Here is an 18,181-nt window from a genome sequence, read left to right on the forward strand (position 1 = left end):
TCCCTACCCCCACCATCATGCCCTGAGGAGTCCTCCGAACTGTTCGACCACAGTGTTGGGTACATGCTGCAGGAGGATGCGCAGCATTTTGAAGGCTCTGATCATGGTACCCAGATTGAGGAAGGCAGTAACGTGAGCCCAGAGAGAGGGGGTGCCCAAGAAGGACAACAAACTGGCAGTCATGTTCCCCCAGCTGCAGCATACTGCCAGGTTTGCTCCAGTGACAAGGAGGGAGGGGATGATGAGGTCACTGACTCTACGTGGGTGCCTGATAGGAGAGAGGAGGAGGAGGCACATCTTCAACGAGGTAGGATGCCCTCCAGGGGCCAGCTTAAGGGCAGCCAACCGATTGCATCACACCACAGAGCTCCGCATGTGCAGGGTGCTTCTGACTCCTCATGTTTTTCCAAAAGTTCTTTGGTGTGGGCCTATTTGGAGACGTGTGCAGCAGATCACACCGTTGCTGTTTGCAACATATATCTGAAGCGTATCAAGCGTGGCCAAAACAGCAGCCGCTTGGGCACCACATGCTTGACCAGACATATGTTGAACTCCCATGCAGTCCGTTGGCAAGCCTACTTAAAAGACCCACACAAAAGAACAAGGCAGACCTCTCCTTGCTCCTCATCAGCTGGGATCTCCAACCCCACTATACCTTCAATTCTCTCAGAAACCTGCACTGAGAAGAATGAAGATGTAGAATTAGGTGTGCCAAGTACTTGCGGGCAATCTGCTATCTCTACACCAATGTTTGATTGTAGCAGGCAAATTTCCCTACCCCAGTTGCTAAACCGGCAAAAGAAATTCTGTCCCAGCCATCCACATGCCCAGCGGCTGAATGCTAGCTTGGCTAAATTGCTTGATCCACGTTACAAGGGTAAGGTTGCAGAATTGATCTAGCCATCGCAGAGGGAGCAGAGGATGAAACCTCCTTGGGGGGCCTTGCAGAAAGGTTTGTGCAACGTGTTTCCAGAGCCTGGGAGGTTACAAATTCCTGGTCCTGGACAATGTGTTGCTGAGGCTTCGGTCAATCGCAGAAGGAGCAGTGGAGAAGGTGGCTGTCTGACAGATGCGTTCAGACAATTTTTTAGTCCGCAGCCCCAAGGTCTGATTGGTTCCAGCAACCATCGCCAGCGTCTGATTTACATGGTGCAGGAATACATAGGGGCAAGATCAGACTTGGAGACCTTTCCAGCTGAAAATCCTCTAGGTTACTGGCTCTTGAGGACGAATCACTGGCCAGAGCTTGCACAGTATGCAATTGAGCTACTGGCCTGTCCTGCATCCAGCGTTCTTTCGGAACACACATTCAGTGCTGCTGGAGGCTTTGTAACCGATCACAGAGTGCACCTGTCCACCGACTCGGTTGAATCGGCTCACCTTCAGAAAAATGAATCAATCTTGGATCACCAGCTACCAAGCACCTGATGCTGATGTAACCAAATACTTTTTTTATGAATGTGAGATCCCTTCAAGACTATCTATGCTGATGCTGAGTGACTATCCCATTATGCTGAGTGACTAACCTATTCCTCCTCAATATTCATGTTGATAGCTTCTAAGAACATTTTTGGTTCTTGGCACCACCATCAGTGACTAAGGCCCAATTTTTCTGCCTGTTTAACAGGGGAGTGTAATTACAATTTTTGCTGTAATAATTTGCAGCAGGGCTTGTTCCTGCGCTCAACTAGAGTATCTGTGAGGGGTTGCAGTGTTGTGGCACCAGCACCAGTGCCTATAGCCCCATTTTTCTGCCCCTGTTCAACAGGGACATGTAATTACAATTTTTGATCTAATATTTCACAGCAGGGCCCATTCCTGCGCCCACCAAAAGTAACTATGAGGGCTTACAGTGTTGTTGCAACACCACCACACCACCGCCAAAGGCCCAATTTTTCTGACCCTGTTCAACAGTGGCATGTAATTACAATTCTTGATATAATATTTCACAGCAAGGCCCGTTCTGGCGCCCACCAAGAGTAACTGTGAGGGCTTACAGTGTTCTGGTACCACCAGCACCAAAGGCCCAAATTTCTGCAAAGTATATAGGGCAGGCCCCTACTTTCAAACATCCGACTTACAAACGACTCCTACTTACAAACGGAGGGAGACAACAGGAAGTGAGATGAAATCTACCCCTAAGAAGGGAAATTCTCTCCTGTAAGAGTTAATATGGGAAAAAGGTGTCTCCTCCACTGATGCTTTATCACCAATCCTTGTTTCCTTAAAAACTCCAAATTTTCAAAATCCAATTGTCATTGGGACAGAAAGAGAGGTGAAATCTTGTGAATAGGGGCATAGACAGAAAAACAAATGTTACAGGGGTGATGATAACCCTTCCCTATGTTTTTCAAAAAGTTTAAAAATAGATTTTTTGGGTGGAGCTAAACTTACAAAATGTATCTGTTCCAAATTATAAACAGATTCAACTTAAGAACAAACCTACAGTCCCTGTCTTTCTTGGGACTGCCTGTATACTGCTGTTCAGAGTATATAGGTCCTGGGGGCCCCACACCTTTTCTTTTTTTAATTTGGATGTGGGGTTCCCCTTAATATCCATACCAGACCCAAAGGGCCTGGTAATGGGCTAGGGGGTTACCCAAGCCGTTTTTCTCGATAATTTGCATCCATGTTGCCGGGACATTACATTACAGCTGCAAGCAGTTTTAAATGACTTGTATTCCTTTAGAAATGTCATTTTGTGCAGGGACTGTTCTACACACGGGAAACACGTGCCACTTTACAGGCATATTATAGACACCCCCCAGGTATGATATTTAAAGGAATATTTCACTTTTATTTTTTCACTTTTTTTATTTTTCACTTTAAGCATCATCATCACGGCTGTTTTTAAACTTTTTTTTGCATTGATACATGTCCCCTGGGGCATGGTCCCCAAACCCTTTTTAGGACAATAACTTGCATATTAGCCTTTAAAAGTTGCACTTTTGATTTCTCACGTTCAAGTCCCATAGACTTTAATGATGTTTGAAAGTTCAAGCAAACTTTCGGTCTGTTCGCATGTTTTGGATGCGAACCGAAGCGGGGGGTGTTCGGCTGATCCCTACTAGTGTGGTTTTAGGCTGAGAATATTCAATGGCTAAAACCTGATTAACAACTTTTTCTGTCTTCATACAAGATATAGGGGCACTTTCAAAAGAGCTCCCACCTTGTGGGAACTAGCACTCCAGATGGAGATAATTTCCTGTTGCACCTAGAAATACTCAAACTGGTTGCATTACAATCTATGGTATGCAGAGATTGCACAAGCTGCCCTGGGCTAGAAGATGCAGACAATTGTTTACATTTACCCTCTGCATCCTTCTGCCCCCTGTGGCAGCTGATCAATCTCTCCCTGCTTGTTTTGATTGTCTATTGTTGGTTGCTGGTGGCTAGCGTTATGCCGCGTACACACGATCGGACATTCTGACAACAAAATCCTGGATTTATTTTCAACAGATGTTGGCTCAAACTTGTCTTGCATACACACGGTTGCACAAATGTCGAAAATTCAAGAACGCGCTGACGTACAACACGTACGACGGCAGTTCAATACCAAGTGCGCCACCCTTTGGGCTCCTTCTTCTAATCTTGTGTTAGTAGAAGTTTGGTGAGAGACGATTTCGGCTTTTCAGCCTCTGGCTTTTCAGATCGTTACTGCTCTTCAGTTTGTGCTTGTTGGTTCGTATCTGGTTTTAAGTGCGTGTAGTCAGTTAGTATCTGGTTTTTAGTGCATATTTTTATATTACATATTTGATTTGCAGTGCATTCTTGTCTGCTCGTTTCTGATTTCCAGCTTGCTCTTTTCAGGCCTTTCTGATTTTCAGTGCGTTCTGTTCGTTCTGAGCAGCTGACTGTTTTGAAGCCATATTGCGGGTACATACTCATTGTAGAGTTCGTGCTGTGCAGGGGCTTGGGTGGGGAGGAGTTCATGGACTAAGAATTGGTTGCTCCAGCGTGACCAGTTCTCTCACATGCCTTTGTTGCGGGAGATCCGCAGGAAATCTGATGATCTCAGATTATCTCCCCATGACGGACCCTGTTTTTCAGCGTCTGTTAGCTTTGCTGTCCCCTTATATTATGAAGTAGGACACCTGCATGGGGCAAGCCATCACTCCTCAGCAAAGGCTCGTCGCCACCTTGCGGTACTTGGTGATGGGGAGAAGTCTACAGGACATCAAGTTCTCGACAGGCATCTCCCCCCAGGCTCTGGGAATCATTATTCCAGAGACCTGTTCTGCCATCATTCAGGTCCTGCAGAAGGACTATATTTAGGTAAGATTTCTCATTTAACATCACATTATATATATTTAATGTTTGCTAATGTATTGTATTTCTTTCATCATTCCCTAATTACCATGATTGTAATGCTGTGAATGTCCTCTTTATCCTCATGCATGCTGGAAGTTTTTAAAGTTCCTTTTTTGTCTTTCATGCACATTTGTCTTCACTAACCTCCCCAACATGCTATCCTGGGCCCATACACACCTAGCCTAGAAACTTAACAATGTATTTTGTCAGCTCCATAGTAGTGCTTTTCCCTAAACACCCCCTAAAATGTGTACAAATGTTATTTGTGTCCTTAAATTCAGGCAAAGTACAAGAGGCATTTTTGGGCTCCCAAACTCATTTTTAACCCTCCCTCCCCCCAACCGCTAAGTCAACCGATACCAATCCTCTATCTGCTTACTTTGCCAAACCCATACACACTATACCTACAGTCAGGTCCATAAATATCGACACAATTCTAATCTTTTTGGCTCTATACACCACCATAATGGATTTGAAATGAAATGAACAAGATGTACTTTAACTGCAGACTTCCAGCTTTAATTTGAAGTTATTTACATCCAAATCAGGTGAATGGTGTAGGAATTACAACAGTTTGTATATGTGCCTCCCACTTTTTAAGGGGCCGAAAGTTATGGGACAGATTAACAATCATCCATCAAACTTTCACTTTTTAATACTTGGTTGCAAATCCTTTGCAGTCAATTACAGCCTGAAGTCTGGAACGCATAGACATCCCCAGACGCTGGGTTTCATCCCTGGTGATGCTCTTCCAGGCCTCTACTGCAACTGTCTTCAGTTTACATCTTGTGGTGAACCCTCTGTATTCACTCTGGTGAAGTCTTCTCTTGATTGTTGACTTTGACACACATACACCTACCTCCTGGAGAGTGTTCTTGATCTGGCCAGCTTTTGTGAAAGGTATTTTCTTCACCAGGGAAAGAATTCTTAGGTCATCTACCACAGTTGTTTTCTGTGGTCTTCCAGGTCTTTTGGTGTTGCTGAGCTCACCGGTGCTTTCTTTCTTTTTAAGGATGTTCCAAACAGTTAATTTGGCCACACCTAATGTTTTTGCTATCTCTCTGATGGGTTTGTTTTGTTTTTTCAGCCTAATGATGGCTTGCTTCACTGATAGTGACAGCTCTTTGGATCTCATATTGAGAGTTGACAGCAACAGATTCCAAATGCAAATAGCACATTTGAAATTAACTCTGGACCTTTTATCTGCTCCTTGTAAATGGGATAATGAAGGAATAACACACAGCTGGCCATGGAACAGCTGAGCAGCCAATTGTCCCATTACTTTTGGTCCCTTAAAAAGTGGGATGCACATATACAAACTGTTGTAATTCCAACACTGTTCATCTGATTTGGATGCAACCAATTCTTGGTCCATGAACTCCTCCCCACCCTGTTCATGGACTGGGCTTGGGTCTAAGCAAGAACCCCAACACCAAGCCCCTGCATAGCACAAACTCTACGATGAGCACGTACCTGCAACATGGTTTCAAAACGGTCGGCTGGTCAGAATGAACTAACAGAACACACTGAAGAACAGAAAGGCCTGTGAAGAGCGAGCTGAAAATCAGAAACGAGCGGACAAGAATGCACTAAAAACAGATACAAACTGACTACATGCACTGAAAACCAGGTACAAACCCACAAGCACAAACTGAAGAGCAGTAACGGACTGAAAAGCACGAGGCTGAAAAGTGCGAATCGTCTCTCACCAAACTTCTACTAACACGAGATTAGCAGGTATTGAACTTCCGTTTTCTAGCCCCTTCATACGTGTTGTACGTCACCACGTTCTTGGCAGTCGGAATTTGCTGTGACCATGTGTATGCAAGACAAGCTTGAGCGGAATTCTGTCGGAAAAACCATCCAAGGCTTTTCCGATGAAAATTCTGATCGTGTGTACGCGGCATTAGGCTAGGTAATATCCCAAGCTTTGAACATCTCACTGAGCACTGTTCAATCCATTATTAACCTGAAAAATGGAAAGAGTATGGCACAACTGCAAACCTACCAAGACATGGCTTTTCACTTAAACTGACAGGCCGGGCAAGAAAAGAAAAGAGAAAATTTATCAGAAAAGCAGCCAAAAGGTTTATGGTAACTCAAGGCAACTATTAGTCGTGCACTCCACAAATCTGGCCTTTTTAGAAGAGTGGCAAGAAGAAAGCCATTGTTGAAAGAAAGCCATAAGAATTCCTGTTTGCAGTTTGCAAGAAGCCATGTGGGTGTGTGACATAGCAAACACGTGAAAGAAGGTGCTCTGGTCAGATTAGACCAAAACTGAGCTGTTTGGCCTAAAACCAAAACGCTACGTGTGGCTGAAAACTAACACTGCGTGACATCACCCTGAACACACCATCCACACAGTGAAACATTGTGGTGGCAGCATCATGTTGTGGGGATGTATAACAAGTAATAAGTACTAATGCGCAAACCACAAATCTTGGACCAATAATGAGAACAAAAAATATAGGGGGTTTGCTGATAAAGCTTCCACCATAAGGGTGTTCCCACACCAATATAGAAGATCTGACAAACTAATAAATAAAGTGGCGCTCAATTAAGAAACAATGTAAAACAACTAGGTAAAATGGAAATTCAAAACCAGACAATCCAATAAATACTTATGTTTAAAATCATTAATCTTCCATCACATTGGGTAACTACGAATAAAAGCAAATCCAAGTTACTTCAATAAATGGATCCAAAATAACTTACTCCCAGAACCGACCATTAATGGAGCCTCACAGAGGGAGGGAAACTATCCGTGAAAAACTTCTACTAATGAAAAAATATTCTAAAAAAACAATCAAATTAATGCCTAACCATGATTCATGACACACATTGTGTAAATAAATAAATAGATAATTATGAGCCAAGCTAATATATATACAAACCCAAAATGACGTAAATAAATAATAAATAAATGGTAAAGTGCAGAAAGTGCAAAATGTGCAAAAAAATTATTAGTCAAATAATTAAGTATCATGTAGCACTCCACAAATGTACAAATAAATAAATAAACAATTAAAAAAACGATGTATGTGCTTCAAATGGTGAAACTAAAGTGTCATATAAAAGTCCCATAGACTAAGGGATCCAAATCGTGACAATCAAAATGAGTGAAAAAAATGATCATCAAAAAATTCCCAGTGCCAGCAATCAATCAAATGTGTAGATCAAGTAGATAAGGAAGTAGTTCTCCCAACCTTTCACCTCAGGGCTGAGCAAAATCAGCCTTAAACATAAGGAAAGTTCCCATACATAATACAATCCAAATTGTGACAATTAAAACAAGTGAAATATAGTTCATCCAAGATTCCCAGTGGTAGCAATCAATCCTCAGTGTAGATAAGATTCCCAGTGCCAGTAATCATAAGTGTAGATAAGATAGATAGGGATGTAGTTATAATGAAGTTAAATAGCACAAATAAAATTCAGTAATTAGAAATAAAACAATTGAGATCAAATTCCACATTATGCCCTGTTGGCACCAATGTACAAAGCTCATAGATCCATCGAGATTCTGACTGACTAAGTTTTATTACTTTGTTGTCACCCCTCCAATGGGGTTTATATCTATCAATTCCCCATACTTTCTGAGAAGAGGGGTCTCTATTATGGAACTTGGTCGTAATGTCTAGACAGGCTATGTTTTGGGTAGCCATTCTCTATGTTTTGGGTATGCTCCCTAAGTCTCTTCCAGAGTTCCCTTTTGGTTTGTCCAACGTATTGGATCTGACATGGACATTCCAGAAGGTACACCACCCCTTCTGTCCCGCAAGAAATAAATTCTTTTATCTCATACTCCCTATCAGTGATGGTAGATTTAAAACTAGATTTTTTTCTTCTTTATTTCATTTGTATGTCAACATGTATAACATGTCTTGCAGGGATAGAACCCTTTACCATCAAAGAAGGAAAACTTTTTTGAGGGAGGGGGATCTAGTACATTTTTTGCAATAAGATTCCTTAAAGTCGGCGCTCTTCGATATGTGAATTTAGGCTTTTCTGGCAGTATTGTTCCTAGATGTCAATCAGCTCTTACAATGTTCCAGTATTTCTTAAATTTATTTTTTTTTGTTTATGCTGCATACTATAATCCATCACTAATGGTACAGTATTTAAAGATTCATTATTTCTGGTTGAATCTTCTATCAATTTGCTTCTATCCAAGGACCCTACATTTTTATTTTTTTCCTTAATAAAGCTAGATCAATATCCCTTTTGAATGAATCTTTCTCCAATAAATTCTGCTTGTTTTATATACACTTCCTGCTTTGTACAGTTCCTTTTCAACCTGATGAATTGGCCTTTAGGTATATTGTTTAGCCAGGGGGCATGATGGCAGCTGCCCAATGGGAGATAACTGTTTCTATCAACCTGTTTAAAAAATGTTTGTGTGACCAATTTTCCATCTTCTTTTAAAATTTCCAGATCCAGAAACTGTATCTTCTCATTATTAATTTCCCATGTAAGGCTAATATTCTTATTCAGTGATATAATTACTACAGCGCTGAAGTGGAGAGTAATATATAAATTATGTGAGAATATATAAAAAAAATGCCAAAATAAAACAGCTGCAATCAGTAAGTGAACCACACAAATTGTATCAGAAAATAAATATAATGATGCGCTAGTATTACCCAATTAATATCACACTGGGTGTTGTGCTTGCAAAATATTCCTCAAATAAGTGAATAAATGATGTATATAAATCTCTTAAAACTTTGAGCAATAAAACCTTAGAAAGTAATTAATGTGTTCCAAACCTTCATACAAGGTTCCCTTAATATTGAAAAAACCAGGATCTTCTTCCAATAAATTATTATTATCACAAATCTGTGCTTATGTGAAAAAATGTGATTAAAATTATGCACCTTAAATAATCATTGTGATTAATCCACTAATTAACAACAAAGTAATGCCTCCTCTTCACTTCAAACCAGGGCTTTGTGAGTCATGCTTGGATGGGTTAGCGGTGGGTTTAAAACATTCCGTTCACCCGCCGGCATAGATCGGTAAATCCTATAGCTTCTAACGGTCCTCCCCAGTATGAAACATAAGATTGGGCACCCTTGAAAGAGTCACATGCCTAGTGACGATACGTGTGGGGAGAAGGAGCCTGTGACACTCTCGGCAGTGTGCAGTCTGTATGTGAATGAACAAGCAGCAGCACGGAGCTGAATGTAGCTGACCATCTGTTTTAAATGCGATCAAAGTTTAAAGGGATCATGTGAGTGAAATTACCTGGTTCTTTGTTTTATATGTACTTTGGTTTATCTCTGCGCAATGGTATCTTTTCCCAATCTTATGTTTCATACTGGGGAGGACCGTTAGAAGCTATAGGATTTACCAATCTATGCCGGCAGGTGAACGGAATGTTTTAAATCCACCGCTAATCCATCCAAGCATGACTCACAAAGCCCTGGTTTGAAGTGAAGAGGAGGCATTACTTTGTTGCTAATTAGTGGACTAATCACAATGATTATTTAAGGTGCATAATTTTAATCACATTTTTTCACATAAGCACAGATTTGTGATAATAATAATTTATTGGAAGAAGGTCCTGGTTTTTTCAATATTAAGGGAACCTTGTATGAAGGTTCGGAACACATTAATTACTTTCTAAGGTTTTATTGCTCAAAGTTTTAAGAGATTTATATACATCATTTACTTATTTGAGGAATATTTCGCAAGCACAACACAGTGTGATATTAATTGGGTAATACTAGCACATCATTATATTTATTTTCTAATGTTCTTATTGTTTACATTCAAATTAAAATTTCAATTAAAAATCCATCAAGCTTTCTCTGTCCCTAGCCCAGACAACAATAATGTCATCAATAAATCTTTTAAAAAGGAGGAGTTGCTGTGGTTTGTTCTTATATAGAGCTTCCTCTTCCCACTCAGCCATGTAAAGAGTAGCTACACTGGGTGCGTATTTCGCACCCATTGCTATTTCACAGATCTGTTTGTAAAAGTCACTCTCATACCAGAAATAGTTGTGATCCATGCTATATCTCAAACAATCACACAGGAACTTTCTCTGTACCGCCTTCAGATCACTAAAATTCCTTCAGGACCCATTTGATTGCTTGTATTGCCTCCTCATGATTAATTATGGTATACAGTGATGCCACATCGGCCGTTGCAAGATATATTGGTCTATCACCAAATGTGATAGTATCAAGTAACTGTATCAGATGTTTTGTGTTTCTTAAATAAGACTTTGTTTTCCTTACTAGTGGCTGTAGGAACCAATCAATATACTCCCCTATTCTTGCTCCAACCGAGTTTATCCCATTTACTATCGGTCTTCCTGGTGGTTTCCCTTTATTTTTATGGATCTTAGGGAGAGTATATATTATTGGAATATGACATCCACGCGGCTGAAGAAATTTCGCTTCTTTTTTGTTTAGTATACCTTTAGATTTCCCTCTTTCCACTAGATAGGACAAGTCATCTTTATATTTTACTATTGGGTTACCAGGCAATTTTTGATAAGTACTAACATCACTCAATTGTCTGTTTAATTCTTCCTGATAATCCTTCTTTGACTGGATCACTATTGCTCCACCTTTATCAGCCTGTCTTACCACAATATCTTTCCTCTCTTCAAGTTTCTTAATGCCATTCTTGATATCTCCAGGGTCATTAATCTTTTTAATCTTGAGGTCCTGCAAATCTTTTAAAACCATTCTTTGAAACACCTCAATATGTCCCTCTGTTCCCAATGGGGGATTAAATAATCATTTGTTCTTCAAATCACTGAACTTGATCTCGCTTTCCACAGTATTGTTCCTTAATATATTCTCTCTTGGTTTGCTCATCATATATTTCTTAATATGAAGACTTCTAACAAATTTATTGATGTCTACATATACATTAAATCTATTCAAGTTCTTTTTTGGTGCAAATTTAAGGCCTTTATCCAATACTCTAATTTCATCATTCGTTAATTCCACTCCACTAATATTTACTATCCCCTCTCCCATTAGTCTCTTTTTCTTCTGTTTTTTTGTTCCTGCTCTGCATCCATGCCTTGTTTTATGTTTCTTCCAGATGGTTTTTCTGACCCTCTTCTTGGAGATCTCCTTGATCTCTCCTCCCGATCTCTCTGTTGATCCCAATGTCTTTCTTCCCTTCTTATTTCTTTCCTCGATGCACGATCTGGGCTCCTCATGACAGATCTTCGTGATCCAATCTCCATCTGGTGACGCCTGGGGGACCCCCGGCGTCTCATCTCTAAAAAATGCCTCAGAGTTCTATCCCGTCCACCATATTGATAATTCGGTGTTCTTCCCCTTTCATAATAGTCCCCAGGGGTCCGTCCTCCTTCATCAAGCCTTCTCAGATATTCGTATCGATTGTGTATTGGAATATTATACTGGTTTTCATATGGCACTTGTTCTTGTCTTCCATCATAATAATATGGTATGGTGTCTCTATTCTTATTCTCATATCTTTGACTCTCATAGTTTCTCCAAGGTGGTGTTAATGGCTCTCTCCTATCAGGTAACTGTTGGAAGGATCTCAGAGAATTGTAGAAATTGTTATAGTTTTTCCAAAAGGGCTTTTTCCAATTGTTGTTTCCATTCCATCCTTTTCTCTGATTATTGTAGTTGTTACAATTTTCTACTGGGCCTCTGGTCTTCACTTTGTCTGTGGTTGCCATGATTTTTTCATCTTTTTCCGTGGTTGTATTAGTGGAGTTTATTACAGATTCCTCCAATTTGTTCTGCCATTTAAATACTAAATCATCCTCATTCTCCTCAGTCTTTCAAATCTCTTTGGTATTTCTTCCTTTTCCTTGCTGCAGTCTCATTATCTTTTTGTTCCATATCTCTCTGTAGCTGTTTCGCCAAAGCATCGACTTCAAGGAGTTCTTTTGAGATTTCTACAATTGCTTTTCATTCTGCAATATTTTTGTCTAATAGTCTCATTTTCCATTGTTTCCTTTTAATTAGCAAATCAAGTAATTCCAGACCCTTATCATTAAAGAACTGGAACCACTCATCAGTGGATTCCTTATTCAATAATCCATCATTGATGGGAACATCCCATCTCAATCTTCTAGGTAATAATCTATCTTTTCTGTACTTTTCATGTGTGACTATATCCCACCATGAATTAATCTTCTTTTCCATTAAATGTCCCATTTTTCTAAAGCATGTTTCAGTATCACCTACCATATTCAATTCTTGTTTCTCAAAAACAGCATCCAGATCCACTGTTCTATTTTCTATAAACCCAAAAACGTCCATGGTTGCAGCACACGTAACAACAGATAAGGGGCAAATAACAAGTACTAATGCGCAAACCACAAATCTTGTACCAATAATGAGAACAAAAAATATAGGGGGTTAGCTGATAAAGCTGCCACCATAAGGGTGTTCCCACACCAATATAGAAGATCTGACAAACTAATAAATAAAGTGGCGCTCAATCTATAAACAATGTAAAACAACTAGGTAAAATGGAAATTCAAAAACAGAAAATCCAACAAATATTTATGTTTAAAATCATTAATCTTCCATCACATTGGGTAGCTACGAATAAAAGCAAATTCAAATTACTTCAATAAATGGATCCAAAATAACTTACTCCCAGAACCGACCATTAATGGAGCCTCACAGACTCTCACCTCAGGGCTGAGTGATAACGGCCTTAGAAGTAAATAATAACAATCCCATCTGCTCCATGATCTCCCCAACGGTAGTTTCCTAAGGGGTTTCCTGTCTAAATCCTCTGCTCTCAGGTTACAATGTAGATCATAAAAGAAAGGGGAGGATGCATTCAATAGTGAAGTAGTAAAAGCCAATATATTTATTAAAAATATCCACTTACATTGAAGTAAAAGCAAGCATAAGATCTGTTAATGACACAGCTGCTTCCCGAACCCGGCCGTGATCAGGAAGCTACCACATGACTCGTCTCGCTTTCCCTGATGCGTTGCATGACTGTCACGTCACTTTTTCAAAGGGTATAGAGATGGGTATGGTAGGGATGACTAATATAGCAGGGAGGTTACCATGGTAACCCCTGTTCGGCATATAATTAAAACAATGGTAAATGACGCTCTGCATAAAGCAGCTTAAAAATATTGGATAATAACTATTCTTTTAAAACCGGCTATTTCCTTTAATATTCCTAAATAGTATTATATTAAAAAACGAAAGAAATATAAAATTAGAATAGGTTCACACCCTCTAGTGGGCAGCTAAAATATTACAGACAACCAGGTAGATATAATTTTTACTCTTGGCATTATAACCACCATCTAGTGGACAAAATGAATACTCCTGAAACATGGCAAAATACCAAATAATGGATATTGAAAAATTCCAATACTTGGCTAAATATGCCACAATGAAAGATCAAACATAATTGAAAATTGATTCTTAAAATATTTTAGACAAATAAAGAAAAAACCTTGCGAGCCACTACAGTCCAGTGCCAATAAGATGGAAAATAATAATGCCCAGCTGCATACGCAGATCACGTTTCATAACCGTGCGAATTAGTGTAAAGAAATAAATGCGTAGCGCTAGAATAAACCAGATTGATGTATATACACCCAAGTGCCAATTTAAACTATATATATCAATCAAAAAAAATATAAAAAATCATATGTGACAAATTCGTATACAACAGCATGCATCAAATTCATATTGATTAGTGTAAAGAAATAAATATTTTGTGCTCGAATGAACAAAATTGATGTATATACACCTAAGTGTAACTTTAAACTAAATATATATCAGGGCCATCTTTAACGTGGGGCAAAAAGGGCAGCTTCCCAGGACCCAATCATTGTTGTGGGGCCCAAACAGCTCCCCCTTGAGCCCCTGGTGCCCAAATTTTTTTTTCCATGTAGTGGGTGCAGCCGCTGATCTCTTGCTTGCTCTCCTTACCAGGATGATACAAGTGGTCACACTGTGACAGGGGAGAGGCACAGCTGTGGGCCTAATTTGATCTGAGTGGCTGTTACAGGGAGTGAGACAGAGCGGCTCAGTGTTCCCCTGCCCTTCTCTGGTCAGCAGCGCTGAGATCAAAGACCCAGCGCAGGCTTTGTGGATTCTTCTCCTCCCCCTTCTCCTGTCAGCAGTGGAGGAAGAGATTGATAAAGCAATGGCAGGACCGGAGCAGATTGACACTGTGAGCAGTACTAATGTGGAGTAACCTCTAGCAACCAATTGGTGAGTGGTAATGATGTGCAGAAACCTCTAGCAACCAATGGGTGAGTGGTAATGATGTATGGTAACCTCTAGCAAACAATGGGTGAGTGTTAATGATGTGCAGTACCCTCTAGAAACCAATCAGTGAGTGGTAAAGATGTGCACTAACTTCTAGCATACAGTAAGCTATAAAGATGTGCAGTATCCTCTAGCAACTAATCATTGAGCCTGCACCAATCAGTGAGTGTGGATCTTTTTTCATGTTTTAGTGATTCTAAAGGCTTTCTTTAACCACTTCAGCCTCAGAGGATTTGACTGTTTAACGACCAGAGCACTTTTTACAATTTGGTGCTGTGCTGCTTTAACTGGTAATTGCGCGGTCATGCAATGCTGTACCCAAACAAAATTTGCATCCTTTTTTTCCCACAAATATAAACATAAAAAGACCAAACATTTTTTTTTTCAAAAATTATATTTTCTACTTTTTGTTATAAAAAATGTAATAAACTCAATTTTAGTCATATATTTAGGCCAAAATGTATTCAGCCACGTCTTTGGTAAAAAAAATGTCAATAAGCGTATATTTATTGGTTTGCACAAAAGTTATAGCATCTACAAACTAGGGTACGTTTTCTGGAATTTTAGTTTGACTACCTATCTCATTTCTTGAGGTGCTAAAGTGGCAGGGCAGTACAACCCCCCCCCCCCCCATGACCCCATTTTGGAAAGTAGACACCCCAAGGAAATTGTGAACTCTATTAATTTGAAAACTAAAGAAAATTAATATAAGCGGCGCTAACAGTGACACTATGATGTGATAAAGTGACCATGTGTTTGATGAATATATATTGTAATGTCATACAACAAAAAATTTTTTTATAACACAAAAAACCACCCTGTGTCGGAAAAATTAATATTATAATGTAAAATCCATAGAAAGATGAACACCGTGAATGATGTGCAGATTTCTTAAAGTATCCACCAAATCACACGTGTCCGTAATTCCTCTCCCTTCAGATTCAAAACTCACCGGAAAACTATGCCTCACACTCTCGTGTTTTGGCAAATAAGCGTGATAAACCTTATACTCGGGTTTAAACAAGAAATCCAATTTCCATCCATGTATGTGTCATTTCAATCCACATGTAAATGAAAAATGCACTGATAGTGTAATAACGTAAAACCAGATTTAATATCCACTGTGTGCACTTCAAACATTACACTCACATAAAATCTCTTTAAAACGAGCAACCTTCACAGCAACATCATATCACAATCCTCCTGTGTAAATGCCCAACACCAGATGCAATAATGGTCACGGCGGACCCGAGGTGTGCGGATAAAGTTACCACTACCACTCACTAATCCTTTGCTCCCAGCCTCGCCAACCTGTTTATGGCAGAGTGGGAGGATAGATGGGTGTTCAGTATATGGAGGCCCCAATTGAAATTTTACCGTCATTTTATAGACGATCTCATGTTCATTTGGGAAGGATCAAGGGAGTCGGTGGTTGAGTTTTTGGAGGTCCTGAACAACAACCCCAATAACATCAGATTAGAGTATCAGATTAGTGACACTACTGTCAACTTTCTTGATGTAACTATTGAAAAGAAATTGAATGGGCTGAGCACCAAAATATATTTCAAGCCAACAGATCGCAACAGCTACTTGACAGTTAGTAGTGGACATCACCCTACTTGGATCCAAAATATACCTAAGGGACAAATATTGAGAGTGCGACGAAATTGCACTGAGCTGGTGGATTATCACATGCAGGCTAAAGTCTTGAAAGATAAATTTATACAAAAAGGCTATCAAGAACAGATTCTGGATAAAACCATACAGGAGATAGCCAATATGTCTAGAGACCAATGTTTTGGGAATAAGCAACCATCAGGGGGTACTGATCAACATCAAATGAGGTTTATTACTGGCTTTCATTTTCAATATAGGGATGTGGAAGCCATCTTCAAAAAACACTTGCACATTTTGAGTAGAGACAGACAATTAGGAGAAATTTTACCCACACTACCCAAATTTGTTTATAGGCGAGCTCCCAATTTTGGGGACCGGGTGTTTAAAAAAATCTTGGATCCACCGGGCCAACACACTCTGAGTATTGATCTAAAAGGGTTTTATCTGTGCAGAAAATGTGTTTGTTGCAAGACTGTAAGAGTCCTAAATAGAGGTATGTCAAGGGTCACTAATGCGGATCAGGAATCATTTGAGATAAAAGAGTTTATTACCTGCAATTATTCGCATGTTGTGTACCTATTATGGTGCCCATGCGGATTATTGTATGTAGGGAGAACTAAAAGATTATTAAAGATCCGCATAGCCGAACATCTTACAAATATAAAAAATGGTTTTAAATATCATAGCGTGTTGCTACATTTTAAAGAGAAGCATAATCAGGACTCCTCCTTAGTACAATTTTGTGGGATAGATTGCATGCACCCATCATGGAGGGGGTCGAATAGGGTCAGGGATCTCTCACAGAGGGAGACCCTATGGATATTCCTTTTAAAATGTCTCTCGCCCAGGGGCCTCAATATTGAGGTGGACCTGAACTGTTTTATAAACAATTTTTGAGTTACATTTTTTAGTTTAATAATTTATATGTACCTGAAAATGTGGAATAATTCATTCTATTCTACTTTATCTTGGGTACTGTGAGTAGTGGTGTGTAGAGATCTGATGTTGTGGACACTTAGTGGGAGACATACTATATGAGGTGATTTCACATATAGATTCATCACACTGCACTGCTCACTTATACCCATGGTTTTTTATGTTGTCTGTAAAATTCATGCTTATAATCACTGGGTTTAAAATAATGCAACCATATGTCTCATACCTAGGGGGCCCCACATATATTACTATTTTTGGTGTGGGATAAGAAATACAGTGCAGAAGATCAGTGTCATAGTGGATTGTATATGTATAAATATATATACATATTCTTTCTAATATTCTGTTTAATAGCTTTAACAATTATATATCAAAAACTATTGAGAATAGCTGGATTAATTGGTTCTTAATCAGATTGCTATTTATTGATTTACATGTGAGATATATGTATTTTATTGATTTACCTGTGAGATTTATGTAATTTACCATTTGTAAACTTCATTATCTAATTTTAATTGATTTAATGATTTCCGGCGCATATCACTAATAATGGAATGTGGCGATACTGATGGAATATTTATAAATTGCTGGCTGATGATTGGCCAAGCATGCACTATGACCCGCATGCTTGGAAAATCATAGCGCCGTCGGTAGAGAGAGCTGTAATTGGCCAAAGTCAGGGTGGCTTTGGCCAATTATGGCTCAGGGGGTTTAGAACATGCCCCACACTATATAAGGCCGCCTGCACGGCGACCCTGTGTAGTGTGTGTTCCGGCGTTGAAAGAGAGATAGATAGACAGAGAGACCGTGTCATTTCATTTGAGTTAGATAGATTAGGCAGGACAATCAGTGAGTTAGCTGCATTGTGTATATATATGCATCCCAGGTGTTGCATATATATATACACTGTATTCAGTTTAGCTAGATCCGTTCCTGTTATCTTCTTACTGACAGGCAGGCTTGTCTTGTTACAGTATTTACAGCTACCTGAAGAAAATTGCTGGTGTTCTTTTGATCCTATTAGTACCACAGTCAGGCAGCTAGACTATTTACAGTTA

Source organism: Aquarana catesbeiana, linkage group LG01, assembly GCF_042186555.1.
Source record: "Aquarana catesbeiana isolate 2022-GZ linkage group LG01, ASM4218655v1, whole genome shotgun sequence".
Classification (NCBI taxonomy): Eukaryota; Metazoa; Chordata; class Amphibia; order Anura; family Ranidae; genus Aquarana; species Aquarana catesbeiana.